Here is a 19694-nt window from a genome sequence, read left to right on the forward strand (position 1 = left end):
CTGGCATCATTACCCACCTGTTTGTATTATCGAGCGCTCTATGGTGCACTTACGATAAGTGCCATTATTTGTAAGTATAATTGTAATTTTTTTTTTGTAAACTATTTATTTGAGAGCACTATTTGACTCCTTCTTAATTTTACATAATCGCATAATACCTCCGAGGATCTTTTATTTCAGATCAGTGCCGGTCTCATCTGAAGTGTGCCTTCCCCCCCCATAGGGGAATGCGTGCAATGACTGTCCTGTTAGCTCAGGGGTCATGTTTTTATGGTGAGAAGCCACAATTGTATCTGGTGGTGGGAGTGTACACCATTTTGCACTTGGATGTATTTTAGGACACTTCTCTGACTCACAGTTTGGCCCGCATCTCAGCTGGATGATTTTCTTTGGCTGAGGACTTTTTATGAACTTTCTATTACTGATTTACTAATTATATTATTTATTTTACTTTACTTTGACAATATAATATTTGGGTGATGTGGAATCACCTAGTGTTCAGCCTGCAATATTCCTCTGTAGAGACATATAGAGCTTTAGATCTTAATTGCACTGATTGTTTTTGATTTGGTATATTCAGTTAGAATATATGGCTTTTTAATTTTCTTCATGTACCAAGAAAGGGGGGAGGGTAATCAACAGTTACTGATTAAATGTAGGGTGCCTAAATGGATATCATGTGTAGCATCCGGAAAAAGAATAAAGAACTAATGGGACTTTAAAGGTGTTGAGCCCCCTATCAGTATAAATATTAAAACACGTTCATTGGATAAAAAGAAAATTTTTATTATACAAAATAGTTAAAATCTATTACACTGTTATACATGTATGCCTTATCAATGATAAAAACATAGTATTGACATATCAGAACCCAAAGCAGCCAGAAGACAGAGACCCCTCCTTATGTACATAAACAATGTAGTAAAACTTTTGATAACTTCATGTATATGTTTTATATCATACAAGGAGGGAGTATCTCATCCCGACGCTATTCGCCTTTGTCGGTTTCTTCAAGGGCTTGAAGGGGTGCAGTGACAATGGGTTACTACAAAAGAAGAAAGGATATGCCTGCATAATATATATTCACAAAACATGTTCATCATCACTGTTAGATTATTCACTACACATATTGAACATATTCACTTAAAAAGATAGATTATGACTCAGGAGGATCCAACAAGGAGTCTCATTTCATGTGTCCAGGCACCAAGCGAACCAGGACACTGGAGATTAATGGATCAGGATATCTCACCGAGGGGCCACCAGCGCCCCAAACGGGAAAAGAGAGAAGGCGGCTCCAACCCCACTATAAAGTGTATCTAGGATGCTAAAAAGATAGAAATATAGAATACCTATAAGATCTTATCCAGTCATACATCACATCCATTCTCCTGCTATTAAAGCAAAACCCTAAGCCATATAACAACATACCTGCTGCATCAAAAAGTGTATGGATCTAAACAAGCAAATGGAAAAACATCCCATCATTGCTCAATGCAGATCGCAATGCAAGTGTCAAACCAAGCATAAGAGAATCACCCCCAGGAAAACAGCATATAGGCCAAAACATTATGCTTGGTTTGGCACTTCCTTTGTCACTTTTAGGTGAAGCAAAAAGGGAGTCTATTACTCACCACATCATGGGAGAGAGTGTAAGGTTTACAGATGCACCATGTTAAAGCAGAACTCTGGTAATTCACATCACTGCACAGGAAAAGGACCTTTCAGTTGAGAACGAGACTCCAGTGTTAGAATTCTTTAGTAGACATCACCAGTTGCAACCGCATTCTTGTAGACCAGAACCAACTGGGATTCAATCTTCAAGTTCCCTTGTCAAGTAGCTCCACTGGGACTCAGATGGAATTGTCAAAGTCATTACATCATGACCATAATAAAAGAAAAGGCCCCGCATAGTGTAATTCAGTAAGAGAATTCCTCCATTTATTTATAAAATAATACAAATAAAGAAATTCATAAGCATAAATTATGGAATTACGTATGCGCTGCCCAGCATGTGTGCGCTGTGACATCAGATTGCTTGCTCTGGCTGATACATTTCAACACCTTTGACATCATCAGGGGACAGGAACACACAGTCCAACAACACCAAAGCTAGTTCTAAACATCTGGACAAGGCCATTTAGGAAGCAAGCCACTCCCCTTTCTGGGGATTGTGATGGTTTAATTGGGAACTCTCTTACTTTCCCCCAATTTTTCTTCCAGTCAATGTCATTTGTTATCTTATACGTATAGCGATACCCCTGAAGGAGCTGCTTTTGTTTGTTCAGTCTGTTACTCTGCCTCTCAAACCCAAAGAACTGTCCCAGCCCCTCTGGCACACCTAGCAATGTGATTAATGGAATAACCCAGTAATAACACACAAACTCAGTTCTGCTCTCAAGTTTACTTGGACCAGAGAAAAGTTTAAAGTAATATTAGTCGGCCAAGTCTTGTATAAGTAGCCAGGACTTGGTTGAAACAGTTCTCAAAACAGTCAATAACACTATGCAACAATAAAAGAATAATAACAACATACACAGATTAAATCAACTCCCCAAACAAGCTATTGATTGATGTAGAATATTATGGCTAAAGGGGAACCCCAGGCCGGCCTATAGTACCTCCAATACACACACAATAAGTAATACAAACACCAGTGGCGTGTCCCCTTTAGGAGCAACAACAATAATGTTCTAGGCGCAAAGCTTTGCGTTTGTTCTCTTCACCGGCATGTAGGAGCTCTGTGGACAAGGGTCCCTCAATGTAACAGGGTAATGAGAAGGAATGTAAAATAGCTAGTGCTGTGATATAGCTCTCCTCTACGTGATCCGAATAACAGGTGTGCACAGTATTCAGGTGTGGTGTTTTATGGAAGGCAATAAGATTCCTGGGCAAAGCCCCCTCACCAATCCTGTAGTCATTCCTCCAAAGAGCGATCAACCGATTCTCCTGGCTGCAGATGTGTCGCGATGGCTTTCAGTCTCTGACCCCTTGAATCGGACGATTCCGTGACATTCCACGCTGCTGCGGAGCATCCTTCTGGAAGCATGCAGGTTCTGTTCCTCTGGGCTGGAGCTGCAGACTGTGTGCCCCTTGGTAGGCCGCAAACCCCTCACACAGCAACAGAGGGTTGCTCCCCCGATGGGATGCAGGAAACAAGGCCTCTCAGCCTGGTCCACCCTGTGGTTTTTATAGTCTCTCCCACAATCCTCTTGACTCTCTGCAGTGCAGCCTGGGATTTGCAGTCCTGCCACCTCACACAGTCAAGTTAGGCTGCCTTGTGCTGGGACTTCATATTCCACATTTCTTTGCTACTGTTCCCTGATGATTGGCTCTCAGTATCTTCCAATAGGGAGGCTACAAAGTAAACAGTTCTGTGTGTCTGTGTGTGTGAGAGGAGAGGAAGGGGGGAAAGCCCCTGCAGCTGCTAGCAGGCAGCTCTCTCCCATCGTGGATTAAATCAGCCTGGAGAGGTACCTGTTACATACATTTTTAATATATATTTTATTTTTTGTCTGGCTTGTACTGTGGCCCAGACTAACTTTAATTTGGCTACTAGAGGGAGCTCTGATAAAGGCCATTTAAAAAAACAAACTGATTTATTTTGCATTAGTATGTGTTATTACTTTAAATTATGCCTGCTGCTAATTAAAAAGCCCAAGTTTATTTTTGTTGGGCTAGCAAGGGAAATTGATTGCTTTCTAAATGGCATTGTCTGGATGTTTTTAACTGGCTTTGGTATTGTTGGATTTTGTGTTTCTGCCCCTTGCTGATGTCATCTGTGAAGAAACGCGTTGGCTGGAGCCAACAATCTGCTTGTTCATTTCTATGTTTATGAGTATCTTTTTATAATTAAAATGGAGGAATTCCTTGCTGGTTTACACTATGTGGAACCTTTCCTTTAATATGATCATAACATAATGACTTTATGGATTCCATCTCAGAATTTAAAGAGTGTGGCTGGAGGGGCTTATTATCATGTTATTTGTCCCACTAAGCTGGGGAAGCATGTTTGACCTCCTATACTTTAGGGGTCCTGTCATCTGGTAAGAGGCATGTGGCATGTTAGTGAAGGAAAGTGCCACTGGCTGCACTATTTACCACGTTTCTTGATACTGCACCATATATAATATCAGCTGATGCTGGATTCTGGCAGTTTAGTTGCAAGTTATATTTATGTTTGCACATATCACTTTGCACGGGTGTTTTCAAAATTGAAATTTACTTTGTGGTAGTGCTCTATATGTTTGTGATGGATATTTTGAGACTGTACATTTAATTTACATTTTAATATTATTATTATAATTATAATGTATTTATTTGTGAGGCATTTCATTAATTTTGTATTAATTAATTAATTTTGTTTTTGTGTTTGGCAAATAAACACTGAAGTCTCCCAGAATGTGTGATATAACATACTCCTGCCGCACCATTGGATAATTAATTGTAATAGATGATTAGGATAATATGTTACGTGTGTAATGGACATGAAAGGTTAATGAGTAAAGAGCTCCAATGCAATTTCTGATGTTAAGTGTATATAGATCTAGGACTTGTCCTCATGAAAGGATTGCTTTATTTTGTTGACCTGAAGAAGCGTGGTGTAATGTTGCCTGAAACTGTTGCCAATTGTAACATGTGTGATGATGAAATTGAGTGCTGCATCTATCTATCTATCTATCTATCTATCTATCTATCTATCTATCTATCTATCTATCTATCTATCTATCATATATACACACTTCTGACACTATTGTCACCAACACCATGCTGGTGCTAAGACGTCACCTTGTGCTACACAAATCATTTTTTAATTCCTAACAATAATACATTTTCTAGCAGTAATAATGAACATTTTCTGTCTGTGGTCCAGCAGATGCAGACAAAGAGAAGTGTAAAATTCCAGAATACCATATTAATACCCTGTACAATATCTTTCTGATTTGTCTTGAATGAATGGATTAAAATATGACTCTGCGGTGTAACCATAGAGATGTCCCTCTTTATGTCACAGTGCTTATGCCACTTGAATTCTGAATTATCTTAAGGTCTTTCTCTATGTATTTGGGAATTCTTTGTTCTTTCAGTAATAGACGTAACAACCGTGTGAGAAATCCATCCAGGGCTTTTTAAAGTAAATGGATGTGTAGTGCAGACCTGATTTCCTATACCTGAAAAACACAGAAGTGAATATGGCCTCATTGATTTGTAGAATCAGAATATACACTACTGTATATTAAAATAGTCCCTGTTTTTTACTTCATTTAAAGACAATTTAGTTGGAGATATTTTACCAGAATTGTAGAAAAGATAGATACTTATGATATAATTTACCAGGCTCATAGATTTTTTAACTAAAGCACCATGAGTATCTTTTTTATTAGTTTTGGATAGCATGGGGAAAGAATAAAGGTCATGCTAGGTATTTTAATGTTGTCTGGGGCTCTGTTAGGGAGATTTGCCCTTACTTCCTGTACTGCTGATAACCTTTTGCCAGAGAGGAAGTGAGGGGCACTCTCTCATAGTGTTGGGCAAGCAGTTCGCACCGAGCATAAGTTAGTACATTGTACCCCTACTCATTTACCAAAAAAGTGTCAAAAGAAATAAAAACACACACACACTTTTTGACAATTCCTTTATTAAAAATAATAAACAATGTCCTCTGATGTAGATGTATCATCAATCACAATGCTCACCGCATACGAGAAAAAAAGAAAAAATAGGCTCCATTCGCGACGAAGGCTATTTGACGACTGCCTGCTCCGCTGTTTAACAGTTCATAAATAGGTAAGGGGCGGGGCCTCCTTACGACGTCACCTGGTGACATCACCCCCAGGTGACGTCACCGACCCAGCATGCACTGATCGGTGACGTCACACGACATCCACAACAGGGAACTGCTGCACCACTGGGAAGACAAAAAAGAGAATGGGGGAGGTTGCTCTAGCTTTCCTTTTATAGATTTATATCCACCCACAGGCCCTGTGGGTGGATATAGGGGCAAAGCTATATCACATGAATTCTGCCATGTTGGCATCAGGAAAATCATTTCAGATCCCCCAAGAGGCAATCGGATATTCTCTGGATCAACTTTACCTATAAAGTATAAGTTGTATGTAATGTTTTCTCTTTATGCTTCACACTTGTATTGATACTCTGTGCAGAGATGTTATTTAAATAAAGAATTATCAAGAAAATATGTAGATTGAACACAATCTCCTTATTTAAAAGATCTATTTTTTTATTTACAAACTAAAATCTCAGAGTATTATCTGTATTATCTCTTGCCAACCAAAAAGCGCATATGCACAGCAGCAAGGAAGGTGGGCCTAAATGCCCAAACACTTCACATATATGTCTATGGCAGACAAGGTTTCTGTGCTGAGAGTGTGCTCACTGCGTGCTCCCAGCAGTGACCAAGCTGTCACTGACAGCTCCTGGTCCCTGTTTATGATTGGGAGCCAGCAGGACAGGCTTCCAATCATGTGACCTCTGTGACAGCCAATTACAGTGATAACGTGATCGAGCAGTCCGTCCATCCTCCCAGCATAAAGACCTAGTTAAAGGGCCACCAGGAAAACACGGGAAAGGGGTAATACATAGACAGAGGTACAGTATATATTGATATTCTTAATATTTTATCTTGTGGCTAGATATAATAATTTAGATCTTTTTCAAAAAAGGAGAATATTTGCTTGTGTTACAATCAATAGGAACTGATAAAGCATTTTACACTACATTTTTCTTTTAACAGTTCTCTTCTGAAGGTAGTAACACCCACTGATATTTGGTAATTTTTGAAAGTGAAATGTTCATACCACATCTAGTCAAGTGATATTTTTTTTTTCTCATAGGTTTTCATTTGTCTGTGTCTATATTCCAAATTTTCCCTTGCTTCCTGTCTGATGAAACCATTGTGAGTTGGACAGGAAGTGAGGGTAAATGCTCTCTAGGTGCCCTAAATAGCAGTAAAGACTTGACAGGCATTTTAATAATTTGCCACACTAAACAAAAAAACAATAAAAAAAAAAATCTTTGCTTGACATACATCTTTGTTTGACATATATTTGGTACATATTATGGCTGCAATATAACAAAGAGTGAAAAATGTAAGGGGGTCTGAATACTTTCCGTTCCCACTGTATATGCAGAAATCCAGTGTGCTCCTAACTGCCTCTTTAAGCCATGGTTCACACCAGATCAGCGCGATTTGCACCTCTGATTTCATTGCGGCTTGTGACAATGTAAGTCATAATGAAATCCCAAAAAGTCATGTAGGAACCTTTTTCAAAGTCGCAACGATTTGAATGGTTCCAATGCCGGCAATGGGATGCAACTTGTCATGCGATTTTGGACTGTCAAATAGAATTAAAAAATTGCACCAGTGTGAACCAGGGAGGAAGCTGAAAAATCTGCCTCTGCTGCACTAAAATCTCAGGCATTTCTATCAACCCTGCCTAGTTCTCTTTTGCAGGACTACAGAATACCAAACAGAATAGGCATGCGCCCGGGGTGTGCCTAAGCATTCCCCCTTCACCCTGTGCAAATACTTCCCAACTGCCCTGGATTGGGCGGGACTGTCCTGAGATTTGAATTAAATCCCACCAATCCAGGTTGAATCCCAGAGCCCAGTGCCGAAACGTGGTTTGGTACTTGCTCCACTAATTAGCATGAAGGTGTGAAACACTGCTCTCTGTGTCTTCCCTGCAGCTATGCTTGTCACAGGCAGCTACAACACTATTTGTTTATTGTGGGGAGGAAGGAGGGTACTAAAGGCTGTCACAAGGAGTAGGGAGGTGGGGCTATTATTGACTGTGATTGGCTTCATATGGGGAGTGGCAGGAGCTAAAGGGCAGCTTGGTAGTGGGGGCGGGGCTATAAGACAATCACAGTCAATCATAGCCCAGCCCCCTCCTCCCAATGCTGTCCTTTAGTACCTGTCCCCTCCCCAGAGTAAACAGTGTTTCCTCTATAGCTGCCTATGACAAGCACAGTTGCAGGGGAGGCACAGAAAGGAGATTGGCATACTTCTCTTTTTTTCCCTGGGACTCTTCACAGTATTTGGGTTACTTCAGCTCCGGCTCTTCACCCCCGTCTCCTATTCTTTGGTACAGTATATCAAGGCTATGTAGCTGTAGCTGTAATTTAGCCCCGCCTGCAGAACCAGGAAATAGGAAAAGGAAGAGAAGAGTCAAAGCTGTAGTAATGTGCAGAGTCCAGGGAGAAGAACAGAGCAGTGAGAGAAGTACAGATCAATGCAGAGGTGACACAGACAGTCACTTAGTACTACTGAACCCTGAACTCTGCCTCACTTAATACTGAACTCCTGAACTCTGTAGTAAGTAATGCAGAGCTCAGAAGTAACTCAGAGGTTAATAGTAAGTGAGGAAGAATTCCAGGGTCAGTAGGAATTAACAGAGAGTTCAGAGGTCAGTAGTAATAAATAGTCAACTTGGCTTTTAGACAAATGCAGTGCGGTTTTCCCTCACCATGGGTGCAGTGCAGTATTACCGCAGTTTTTCTGTGGGTAAGCTGCACTCAGTGGGGTACCAAGGGGTGTTGGGGGGGGTCTGCCCCGGGTGACACACATTGGGGGGTGTCAGGCACTGCCCAGAGACCCCGGTTGCATGTGGGATCCTGCGCTTTCTCTGTCATTGCAGCTTTGTAAAAAGTTCATCGGATCAGCACAGAGCCCAGCAGTGTGGGGGAGGCTGTCTGTAACTCCTCCCCTGTCATCTCATCAAGTTAGGCTGTCCCTCAGGGATGTTCACTATCTCCGAGGAAGCTGGAGTTGGTGGTCGGGGTGTGGCTGCCTCCTCCACTCTTACTACAGACTCCTCCCCTCAGGCAGAAGAAAGAGAAGGAGAGACCAAAGCAGCCTGGGAATCTTCATCACCTGACATGCTGTAAATGACTGAGCAGTGCACACTGTCACTACATGCAGACCCAGCCTGTCTCTATATACCACCCTAACCTAGCTCTATATACCACCCTAACCTGGCTCTATATACCACCCTAACCTGGCTCTATATACCACCCTAACCTGGCTCTATATCACCTAACTTGGCTCTATATACCACCCTAACCTGGCTCTATATAGCATGATATGACACATATACAAGGTCTGAAAAGCTGCACACCCCAAATAACAAATTATTGTAGAAAGAAAGAAAAGATTCCCTATGGGTTTTTTTTAGCAGCAATTATGAGTCAACAAAATTATGTACAAAAATATAAATGATTTTATTATCAAAAAAAGAAAAACAAATAAACAGTATGCACACAAAAGTTAAAACATGAGCTCTGGGTATGTACAATGCGAGACTGGTAGATTGTGAGAGGGGGAAACACAATATTGGCAATACCATCAGGGTAGAAAAAGGAGTGAATTTATCTAATGTATCAACCATCTAAAAATGTGGTTGTATTGTCCGATGTTCGGAACAAAGCCCCAATGCATGTCGACCTATATATTTACGGTCTTCCTCAGGGGGTTCTTGTGTTTCTACAATTACATCAAAAGACAGTTTTTAATGATGTAAAATATACTATACGATCATGATCATTTATGCAAATATGGTAATCGCATCATATTTACCCTCTCCATCAAAACCCTGTAAGGAGTTGCCCAGGCCGCAGGGCTTACAAGTGGTCACAGGTTATTGGGTACTCCAAAAGGAGAGGAGAGTTGGGGCCATGGGCACCTGAAAGTCATCACAATTGGAGTAATTAATATATTGTATGCGTATTATCTATATAATAAGCAATAAAAAAGAATAGCGCTAAACGAGCCTAAATATGAGAAGGAGTAAAAAACTCAAATCCCAGTATGTTATGAATGCTGCAGGCGCATATTTCCTAAAATGTTATTTTGTATTGAGTGTGTAGTGAAAAATATTTGTTATGAAGTGTTCGTATGTATTCCAATGAATTAAAATAATTTAAATGTATATTGGGGTGAAAATAATAATTAATTTCTATACAAAATCAAATATAATTATGCAAAAATAAATGAATGAGTGAGGTGTTAAAATAAATGTAAAAGGATTGATGCAGTGATTAATAAATTAAAAAGTGAAATGACAAAAAGGTATAATGTAGTGATAAGTGTTAAGTGTGAAGCTGTAAAAACCATTGTGATGGTGATCCCAATGATATTGGGAATATAAAACATGTAAAAAGTGTGTGCTAAGAGAAAAAAAATATAATAATGGTGAGGAGTGAGAATAGAGATTTACCTAATAAAAGTGAAGAGTGTGCTCAAAAAACACTGATTGCTAGGTAGTGCCAAAGTGAAAGTGAAAACAATTTTACTAAATACCTGGCTGCATGTAAATGTAATTAGGACTCTGTGGTCCCTATAGTAGGAAGCATCAGGTCCAAAATTGTGAATGGATGTAAATAGTTAAGGACTCTAAAATGAAAAAGGAGCACAAAAAATATTAGAGCAATAAAAAAGTTGTATGTGACAGAAGTGGTGCTTTAACACCATCCACTGCCTAATTCTTACCCAGTGATCAGTAGGTGCAGATGCTCAGCTGGTCAGGGATCAACTGAAGAGACCCCTCGTATTAGCGCCTATTGTTATATCTTCATTTTGATTCTGTGATGACTAGCAGGTGGCCTTGCCCTCATTAATCACCCCCCCCCCCAAAAGGAAGGAAGCACCACCTGGCCGCTGAGTGCGTTCCGGAACACTTCATAACAAATATTTTTCACTACACACTCAATACAAAATAACATTTTAGGAAATATGCACCTGCAGCATTCATAACATACTGGGATTTGAGTTTTTTACTCCTTCTCATATTTAGGTTCGTTTAGCGCTATTCTTTTTGATTACTTATTATATAGATAATACACATACAATATATTAATTACTCCAATTGTGATGACTTTCAGGTGCCCATGGCCCCCACTCTCCTCTCCTTTTGGAATGCCCAATAACCTGTGACCACTTGTAAGCCCTGCGGCCTGGGCAACCCCTTACAGGGTTGAGGCGGGGGCGGCTCCTCAGCAGTCTTCAAGACCACCAGTGGGAAAATCAACCGTTTATCTCGTGTGTGTTTGTTTTAATACGAAGTCTCTAGATAAGCGAGCTTTTTTGATGGAGAGGGTAAATATGATGCGATTACCATATTTGCATAAATGATCATGATCATACAGTATATTTTACATCATTAAAAACTGTCTTTTGATGTAATTGTAGAAACACAAGAACCCCCTGAGGAAGACCGTAAATATATAGGTCAAAATGCATTGGGGCTTTGTTCCGAACATCGGACAGTACAACCACATTTATTGATTGTAGGTTGATACATTAGATACATTCACTCCTAAACACCACCCTAACTTGGCTCTATATACCACCCTAACCTGGCTCTACATACCACCCTAACCTGGCTCTATATACCACCCCTAACCTGGCTCTATATACCACCCTAACCTATCTCTGTATACCACCCTAACCTGTCTCTATATGCCACCCTAAGCTGGCTCTATATACCACCCTAACCTGGCTCTATATACCACCCTAACCTGTCTCTATATCACCTAACTTGGCTCTATATACCACCCTAACCTGGCTCTATATACCACCCTAACCTGACTCTATATCACCTAAACCTGGGTCTATATCACCTAACCTGGATCTATATCACTTAACTTGGGTCTATATCACCTTAACCTGGCACTATTTGTCACCCTAACCTGGCTCTATACACCACCCTAACCTTGCACTATATCACCCTAACCTGGCACTATGTTATCCTAACCTGGCACTATATACCACCCTAACCTGGCACTATATACCACCCTAAATAAAGAAAATCTTGTGAGCCACAACGATCCTTTGCCAAACGTATGCTAATCTCCAGCTGCAAGCGTAGATCACGTTTCATATACCGTGCAAGTTATATTAATGAAAAATATGCGATGCGCTAGAATGAACCCAGTACTTCTATGTACTAAAAGTGAAAATTAATTGAGAATATTCAAAACTTATAAAGACGATAGATATGATACTATAAGTCTAATGTGTAAAAGTGCAATGTGCATATAAATAAATAAATAATGATAATAGTAAATATAAAAAAAGTAAATATAAAAAACATCAATAATCCATATTGCAAACAGTGAAGTGCATAAACAAATGCAAAAGGTGCTTAGTGCTCCGTAATAGACATCACAGATGCCATAATACTTGATCACAAAGTGATGAGTGAAACAGTCTCATATAACAATATTAACTCTGTGCATAAAAATAGTGTCCATATATGGTGTCATCTGTCATGCTCATACATCCTAGGTGCTGCAAACCATGCTCCGGTGCACTCCAGTGGCCCCCTTAGGCTAATATGCTCACCTCAGAGCGTGTGACCCAGCTTCTACCCTGAGTCAAATCACGCTTTGGAGCCACACCTGGGCTCAATGCTGATACCAGGCATAACTCTCCAGCTTGATTCAATGTAGCACCATGTATAAATACGAGAAAACACTATATGGTGTAATATTGTTGGGTAATTTATTAAGAAAACACTTCCCACAAAGAGGTACTCACATAGTCCTGGTGTGTAAGTACACCACTCTGTAAACAGCCTCACAAAGTAATAAGCCAAAATCGCTGGACATATGGTGTGGTATGCTTCTCCTGTGTGGATACTGTACTGCTGTCTCGGTCCTGGCCCCTCCCCTACGCGTGTTCGACACAGGGATCATGTGTCTTCGTCAGGGGGATAATATATACCACCCTAACCTGGCACTATATCACCCTAACCTGGTACTGTATTACCCTAACCTGGCACTATATAACCTAACCTGGCTCTAAATACCACCCTAACCTGGTTCTATATACCACCCTTACCTGGCTCTATATCACCTAACCTGGCTCTATGTACCATTCTAACCTGGCACTATATATCACCCTAACCTGGCACTATATCACCTAAAATGGCTGTATATACCACCCTAACCTGGCACTATATCACCCTAACCTGGCACTATATACCACCCTAACCTGGCACTGTTATACCCTAACCTGGCACTATATAACCCTAAGCTGGCACTATATACCACCCTAACCTGGCACTATATCACCTAACCTGGCTTTATATCACCTAACCTGGCTGTATATACTATAGCTCCCAACTGTCCCTGATTTCGAGGGACTGTCCCTGATCTGGAGCAATGTCCCTCTGTCCCTCTTTCCCCCTCATTTGTCCCTCATTTTGGTCTGATCCATATAGCTGTACAGGAGGTCCCCGGGTTACGAACCTCCGACTTGCGAACGACTCCTACTTACGAATGGGAGGCGGCGTGGCACATCAGAAAACGACGTTGGAAAACAGAGGAAGACAGCGGAAAATGACGTTGGAAAACAGCGGAAAACATCGGAAAACATTGTCTCTGCCGTTCTGCACATGTGCTTCTGACTTACAAACAAGTCCGACTTAAAAACAAACAGGCAGTCCCTAACCCGTTCGTAACTCGGGGACTGCCTGTATATAAAATGCACTTTTTATCTTTCAAAAAGGTTTAGTACTGGGAAACATTTTCTTCCAGTTTCTAAATTGCTGCATTTGTACATTTTAAAAGCCAATATAAAGGAATAGTAGTAGTTAAAAAAAGCCCTTGAGTATTTAATTAACCTTTTTTGGGTTAATGCTCCTTTAAGGGGGTGTGGCAGGGGGCGTGTCCCATGCCTACATACATTTGCTGGTAGGCGTCCCTCATTCCCATCTCAAAATATTGGGAGGTATGATATACCACCCTAACCTGTCTCTATATACCACCCTAACCTGGCTCTATATACCACCCTAACCTGGCTCTATATACCACCCTAACCTGGCTCTATATCACCTAATCTGGCTCTATATAAGGGGTGTTGAATTTAATCGCAGCATCAATGCATCGCGATTCGGCCATCTTCGATTCGGCATCGATGCTGCGACCGCTAAAAATCGATTTTTAAATGACCTCATCTATCTGCCTGTCGCGCTATGCCCCGCCCGCCCCTCCGAAAGGAGCTGAAAGCGCTGTGCCCTGCCTCTCCACACTGAGCCGTGGGCGTTAGCCGCACCCCCCTTTCGATGAGGTCATCCCCAGCCACGTCGGGAGACACAGTGTTCGCTGGAGCCTATGTGAGGTGTGACGCGGCTGGTCAGGTGACCGTAGCTCCTGGAACCCGGAAGTCGAGCCGCGAGAGGTTTCCTCCGCTCTCCCTGGCTAACTGCAGTGGTGCCGGTGCTGCCGCTTTCCCCTGGTAGCATCAAGGCTACATGGCTGGCCCCCTTGTTCCATCCCCTGGCGTTCTGTGCTGTGCGGCTGGCGGCTGGTGGACACCGCAGTCCCCCCCGCCCCTGATACTTAGATCCAGTGCTACTGCTACTGAGCACCCCCAGGTTCTGCCACTCGACTGGCATTGTGTTTCCCCCATTGGAGGCAGGTAGTCTCCTCTCTGGCTCCTGTGTGCTCCTGCAGCAATCGTTAGTTACTGTATGCACAAGTAAGTAACTTTAAAATAAACTTGATGGTTGACCTAACAAGTGACAATGCCATTTAATTAATTATGATTTATGTATGTCTTAGTGACTGATTCACATCACAACTTTATTAATAACTTTTTTTTTGTATGATTTATGGTTTCGCTCATCACTGACCCCACACATGCAGTGTTGCATGTGTGGGATCTGTGATGAGAGAAACCATAAATCATACAGAATAAAAAAAAAGGAGGTATCGATGAAGTTGTGATGTGAATCAATCACTAAGACAATAAGACATACAGTACATAAACCATAATTAATGAAATGGTGTACTTTATCCTTTGGGGGACGTTATGGGGACATTGTCCACAGTCTCTGAACCTCTCTTGTATCATGTCTGCAGTCTCTGACCATCTCCTGTACTATGTCTGCAGTCTCTGACCATCTCCTGTATCATGTCTGCAGTCTCTGACCACCTCCTGTATCATGTCTGCAGTCTCTGACCATCTCCTGTATCATGTCTGCAGTCTCTGACCATCTCCTGTATCATGTCTGCAGTCTCTGACCATCTCCTGTATCATGTCCGCAGTCTTTGACCATCTCCTGTATCATGTCTGCAGTCTCTGAACATCTCCTGTATCATGTCTGCAGTCTCTGACCATCTCCTGTATCATGTCTGCAGTCTCTGACCATCTCCTGTATCATGTCTGCAGTCTCTGACCATCTCCTGTACTATGTCTGCAGTCTCTGACCATCTCCTGTATCATGTCTGCAGTCTCTGACCATCTCCTGTATCATGTCTGCAGTCTCTGACCATCTCCTGTATCATGTCTGCATTCTCTGACCCTCTCCTGTATCATGGCTGCAGTCTCTGACCCTCTCCTTTATCATGTCTGCAGTCTCTGACCATCTCCTGTAACATGTCTGCAGTCTCTGACCATCTCCTGTATCATGTCTGCAGTCTCTGACCCTCTGTTGTATCATGTCTGCAGTCTCTGACCCTCTGTTGTATCATGTCTGCAGTCTCTGACCCTCTGCTGTATCATGTCAGCAGTCTCTGACCCTCTGCTGTATCATGTCTGCAGGCCCTGACCCTCTGCTGTATCATGTCTGCAGTCTCTGACCCTCTGCTGTATCATGTCTGCAGTCTCTGACCCTCTGTTGTATCATGTCTGCAGTCTCTGACCCTCTCCTGTATCATGTGTGCAGTCTCTGACCCTCTCTTGTAGTATTTTGGGGGCAGTCTGGAACTCCTCTATAAGTTGTCTGCTGTAATTTACACTTTGCTACATGCAGGGTGTGTTGTCTTTTTATTTTTTTAAGAACAGATAAAATAAAAAATTGAGTTCTTCTGACTGCTTGAATTTTTTGGATGAAAACATCGTGATGCATCGCGGAATCGAATCGTATCGAATCGTGGACAGGATAATCGTAATTGAATCGAATCGCAAGGTCAGTGAAGATGCGCACCCCTACTCTATATCACTTTAACCTGACTATATATACCCCCTTTAACTGTCTCTCTCTCTACCACTGTCATCCTAACCTGGTACTGTATTACCCTAACCTGGCACTATATCACCTAACCTGGCTCTATATACCACCCTAACCTGGCTCTATATACCACCTAACCTGGCTCTATATACCACATAACCTGGCTCTATATTCCACCCTAACCTGGCTCTCTATATCACCTAACCTGGCTCTATACACCACCCTAACTTGGCTCTATATCACCTAACCTGGCTGTATATACCAGCCTAAACTGGCTCTATATACCACCCTAACCTAGCTCTATATACCACCCTATATATACCACCCCAACCTGGCTCTATATACAAACCTAATCTGGCTCTATATACCACCCTAACATTGTTCTATATCACCATAACCTGGTTCTATATCATCTAAACTGGCTCTTTATCACCCTAACCTGGCACTATATCACCTAACCTGGCTCTTTATACCACCCTAACCTGGCTCTATATAACCTAACCTGGCTCTATATCACCTAACCTGGCTCTATATACCACTCTAACCTGGCACTGTATCACCCTAACCCTGGCACTGTATTACCCTAACCTGGCACTATATCACCCTAACCTGGCACTACATACCACCCTAACCTGGCACTATATCACCTAACCTGGCTCTTTATACCACCCTAACCTGGCTCTATATACCACCTAACCTGGCTCTATATACCACCCTAACCTGGCTCTATATACCACCCTAACCTGGCACTATATCACCTAATCAGGCACTATAAGCCACCCTAACCTGGCACTATATCACCCTAACCTGGCACTACTATGTCAACCTAACCTGGCACAATATATACCACCCTAACCTGGCACTATATATCACCCTAACCTGGCACTATATCACCTAACATGGCTTTATATACCACCCTAACTTGGCTCTATATACCACCCTAACCTGGCTCTATATACCACCCTAACCTGGCTGTATATACCACCCTAACCTGGCTCTATATACCACCCTAACCTGTCTCTATATACCACCCTAACCTGGCTCTATATACCACCCTAATCTGGCTCTATATCACCTAACCTGGTTCTATATACCACCCTAACCTGGCTCTATATACCACCCTAACTTGTCTCTATATCACCTAACTTGGCTCTATATACCACCCTAACCTGGCTCTATATCACCTAACCTGGATCTGTATCACCTAACTTGGCTCTATATCACCCTAACCTGGCACTATTTACCACCCTAACCCAGCTCTATATACCATGTACCCTGGCACTAGATCACCCTAACCTGGCTCTATATACCACCCTAACCTGGCTCTATATCACATAACCTGGCTCTATATTCCACCCTAACCTGGCTCTATATACCACCCTAACCTGGATCTATATCACCTAACCTGGCTTTATATACCACACTAACCTGTCTCTATATACCACCCTAACCTGGCTGTATATACCAGCCTAAATTGGCTCTATATACAACCCTAACCTGGCTCTATATACCACCCCAACCTATCTTTATGTACCACCCCAACCTGGCTCTTTATACCAACCTAACCTGGCTCTATATACAACATGGTTCTATATCACCATAACCCGGTTCTATATCACTTAACCTGGCTCTTTATCACCCTAACCTGGCTCTATATACCACCCTAACCTGGCTCTATATACCACCCTAACCTATCTCTGTATACCACCCTAACCTGGCTCTATATATCACCCTAAGCTGGCTCTATATACCACCCTAACTTGGCTCTATATACCACCCTAACCTGTCTCTATATACCACCCTAACCTGGCTCTATACACCACCCTAACTTGACTCTATATCACCTAACTTGACTCTATATATCACCCTAACCTGGCTCTATATCACCTTAACCTGGCTCTATATCACCTAACCTGGATCTGTATCACCTAACTTGGCTCTATATCACCCTAACCTGGCACTATTTACCACCTTACCCTGCCTCTATATACCACCCTAACCTGGCACTATATCACCCTAACCTGGCACTGTCATCCTAACCTGGTACTGTATTACCCTAACTTGGCACTATATCACCTAACCTGGCTCTATATACCACCCTAACCTGGCTCTATATACCAGCCTAAACTGGCTCTATATCACATAACCTGGCTCTATATTCCACCCTAACCTGGCTCTCTATACCACCTAACCTGGCTCTATATACCACCCTAACTTGGCTCTATATCACCTAACCTGGCTGTATATACCAGCCTAAACTGTCTCTATATACCACCCTAACCTAGCTCTATATACCACCCTAACCTGGCTCTATATACCACCATAACCTGGCTCTATATACCACCCCAACCTATCTCTATATACCACCCCAACCTGGCTTTATATACAAACCTAACCTGGCTCTATATACCACCCTAACATTGTTCTATATCACCATAACCTGGTTCTATATCATCTAACCTGGCTCTTTATCACCCTAACCTGGCACTATATACCACCCTAACCTGGCACTATATCACCTAACCTGGCTCTTTATACCACTCTAACCTTGCTCTATATCACCTAACCTGGCTCTATATCACCCTAACCTGGCACTATATACCACTCTAACCTGGCACTGTATCACCCTAACCCTGGCACTGTATTACCCTAACCTGGCACTATATCACCCTAACCTGGCACTACATACCACCCTAACCTGGCACTATATCACCTAACCTGGCTCTTTATACCACCCTAACCTGGCTCTATATACCACCTAACCTGGCTCTATATGCCACCCTAACCTGGCTCTATATACCACCCTAACCTGGCACTATATCACCTAACCAGGCACTATAAGCCACCCTAACCTGGCACTATATCACCCTAACCTGGCTCTATATACCACCCTAATCTGGCTCTATATAACCTAACCTGGCTCTATATACCACCCTAACCTGGCTCTATATACCACCTTAACCTGGCTCTATATCACCTAACCAGGCACTATAAGCCACCCTAACCTGGCACTATATCACCCTAACCTGGCACTATGTCAGCCTAACCTGGCACTATATACCACCCTAACCTGGCACCATATGTCACCCTAACCTGGCACTATATCACTTAACATGGCTCTATATACCACCCTGATTTGGTTCTATATACCACCCTAACCTGGCTCTATATCACCTAACCTGGTTCTATATACCACCCTAACCTGTCTCTATATCACCTAACCTGGCTCTATATACCACCCTAACCTGGCTCTATATACCATCCTAACCTAGCTCTGTATACCATCCTAACCTAGCTCTGTATAATAACCTAACCTGGCTCTATATACCACCCTAACCTGTCTCTATATCACCTAACTTGGCTTTATATACCAGCCAACCTGGCTCTATATACCATCCTAACCTAGCTCTGTATCACCGAACCTGGCTCTATATACCACCCTAATCTGGCACGATATACCAACCTAACCTGGCTCTATATCACCTAACCTGGCACTATATACCACCCCAACCTGGCTCTATATACCACCCTAACCTGGCACTATATCACCCTAACCTGGAACTATATATCACCCTAACCTGGCACTATATTACCCTAACCAGGCACTATATTACCATTTTTTTGGCTGTGGAAGTATTATTTTCTAATACTGATTACTTATATTCTTCCCCGCATAGTAACATCTATTAGGGTGAGACTCCTTGACTACTTTTGTTT

The sequence above is a fragment of the Aquarana catesbeiana genome, linkage group LG07, assembly GCF_042186555.1.
Source record: "Aquarana catesbeiana isolate 2022-GZ linkage group LG07, ASM4218655v1, whole genome shotgun sequence".
In the NCBI taxonomy this organism is placed as follows: Eukaryota; Metazoa; Chordata; class Amphibia; order Anura; family Ranidae; genus Aquarana; species Aquarana catesbeiana.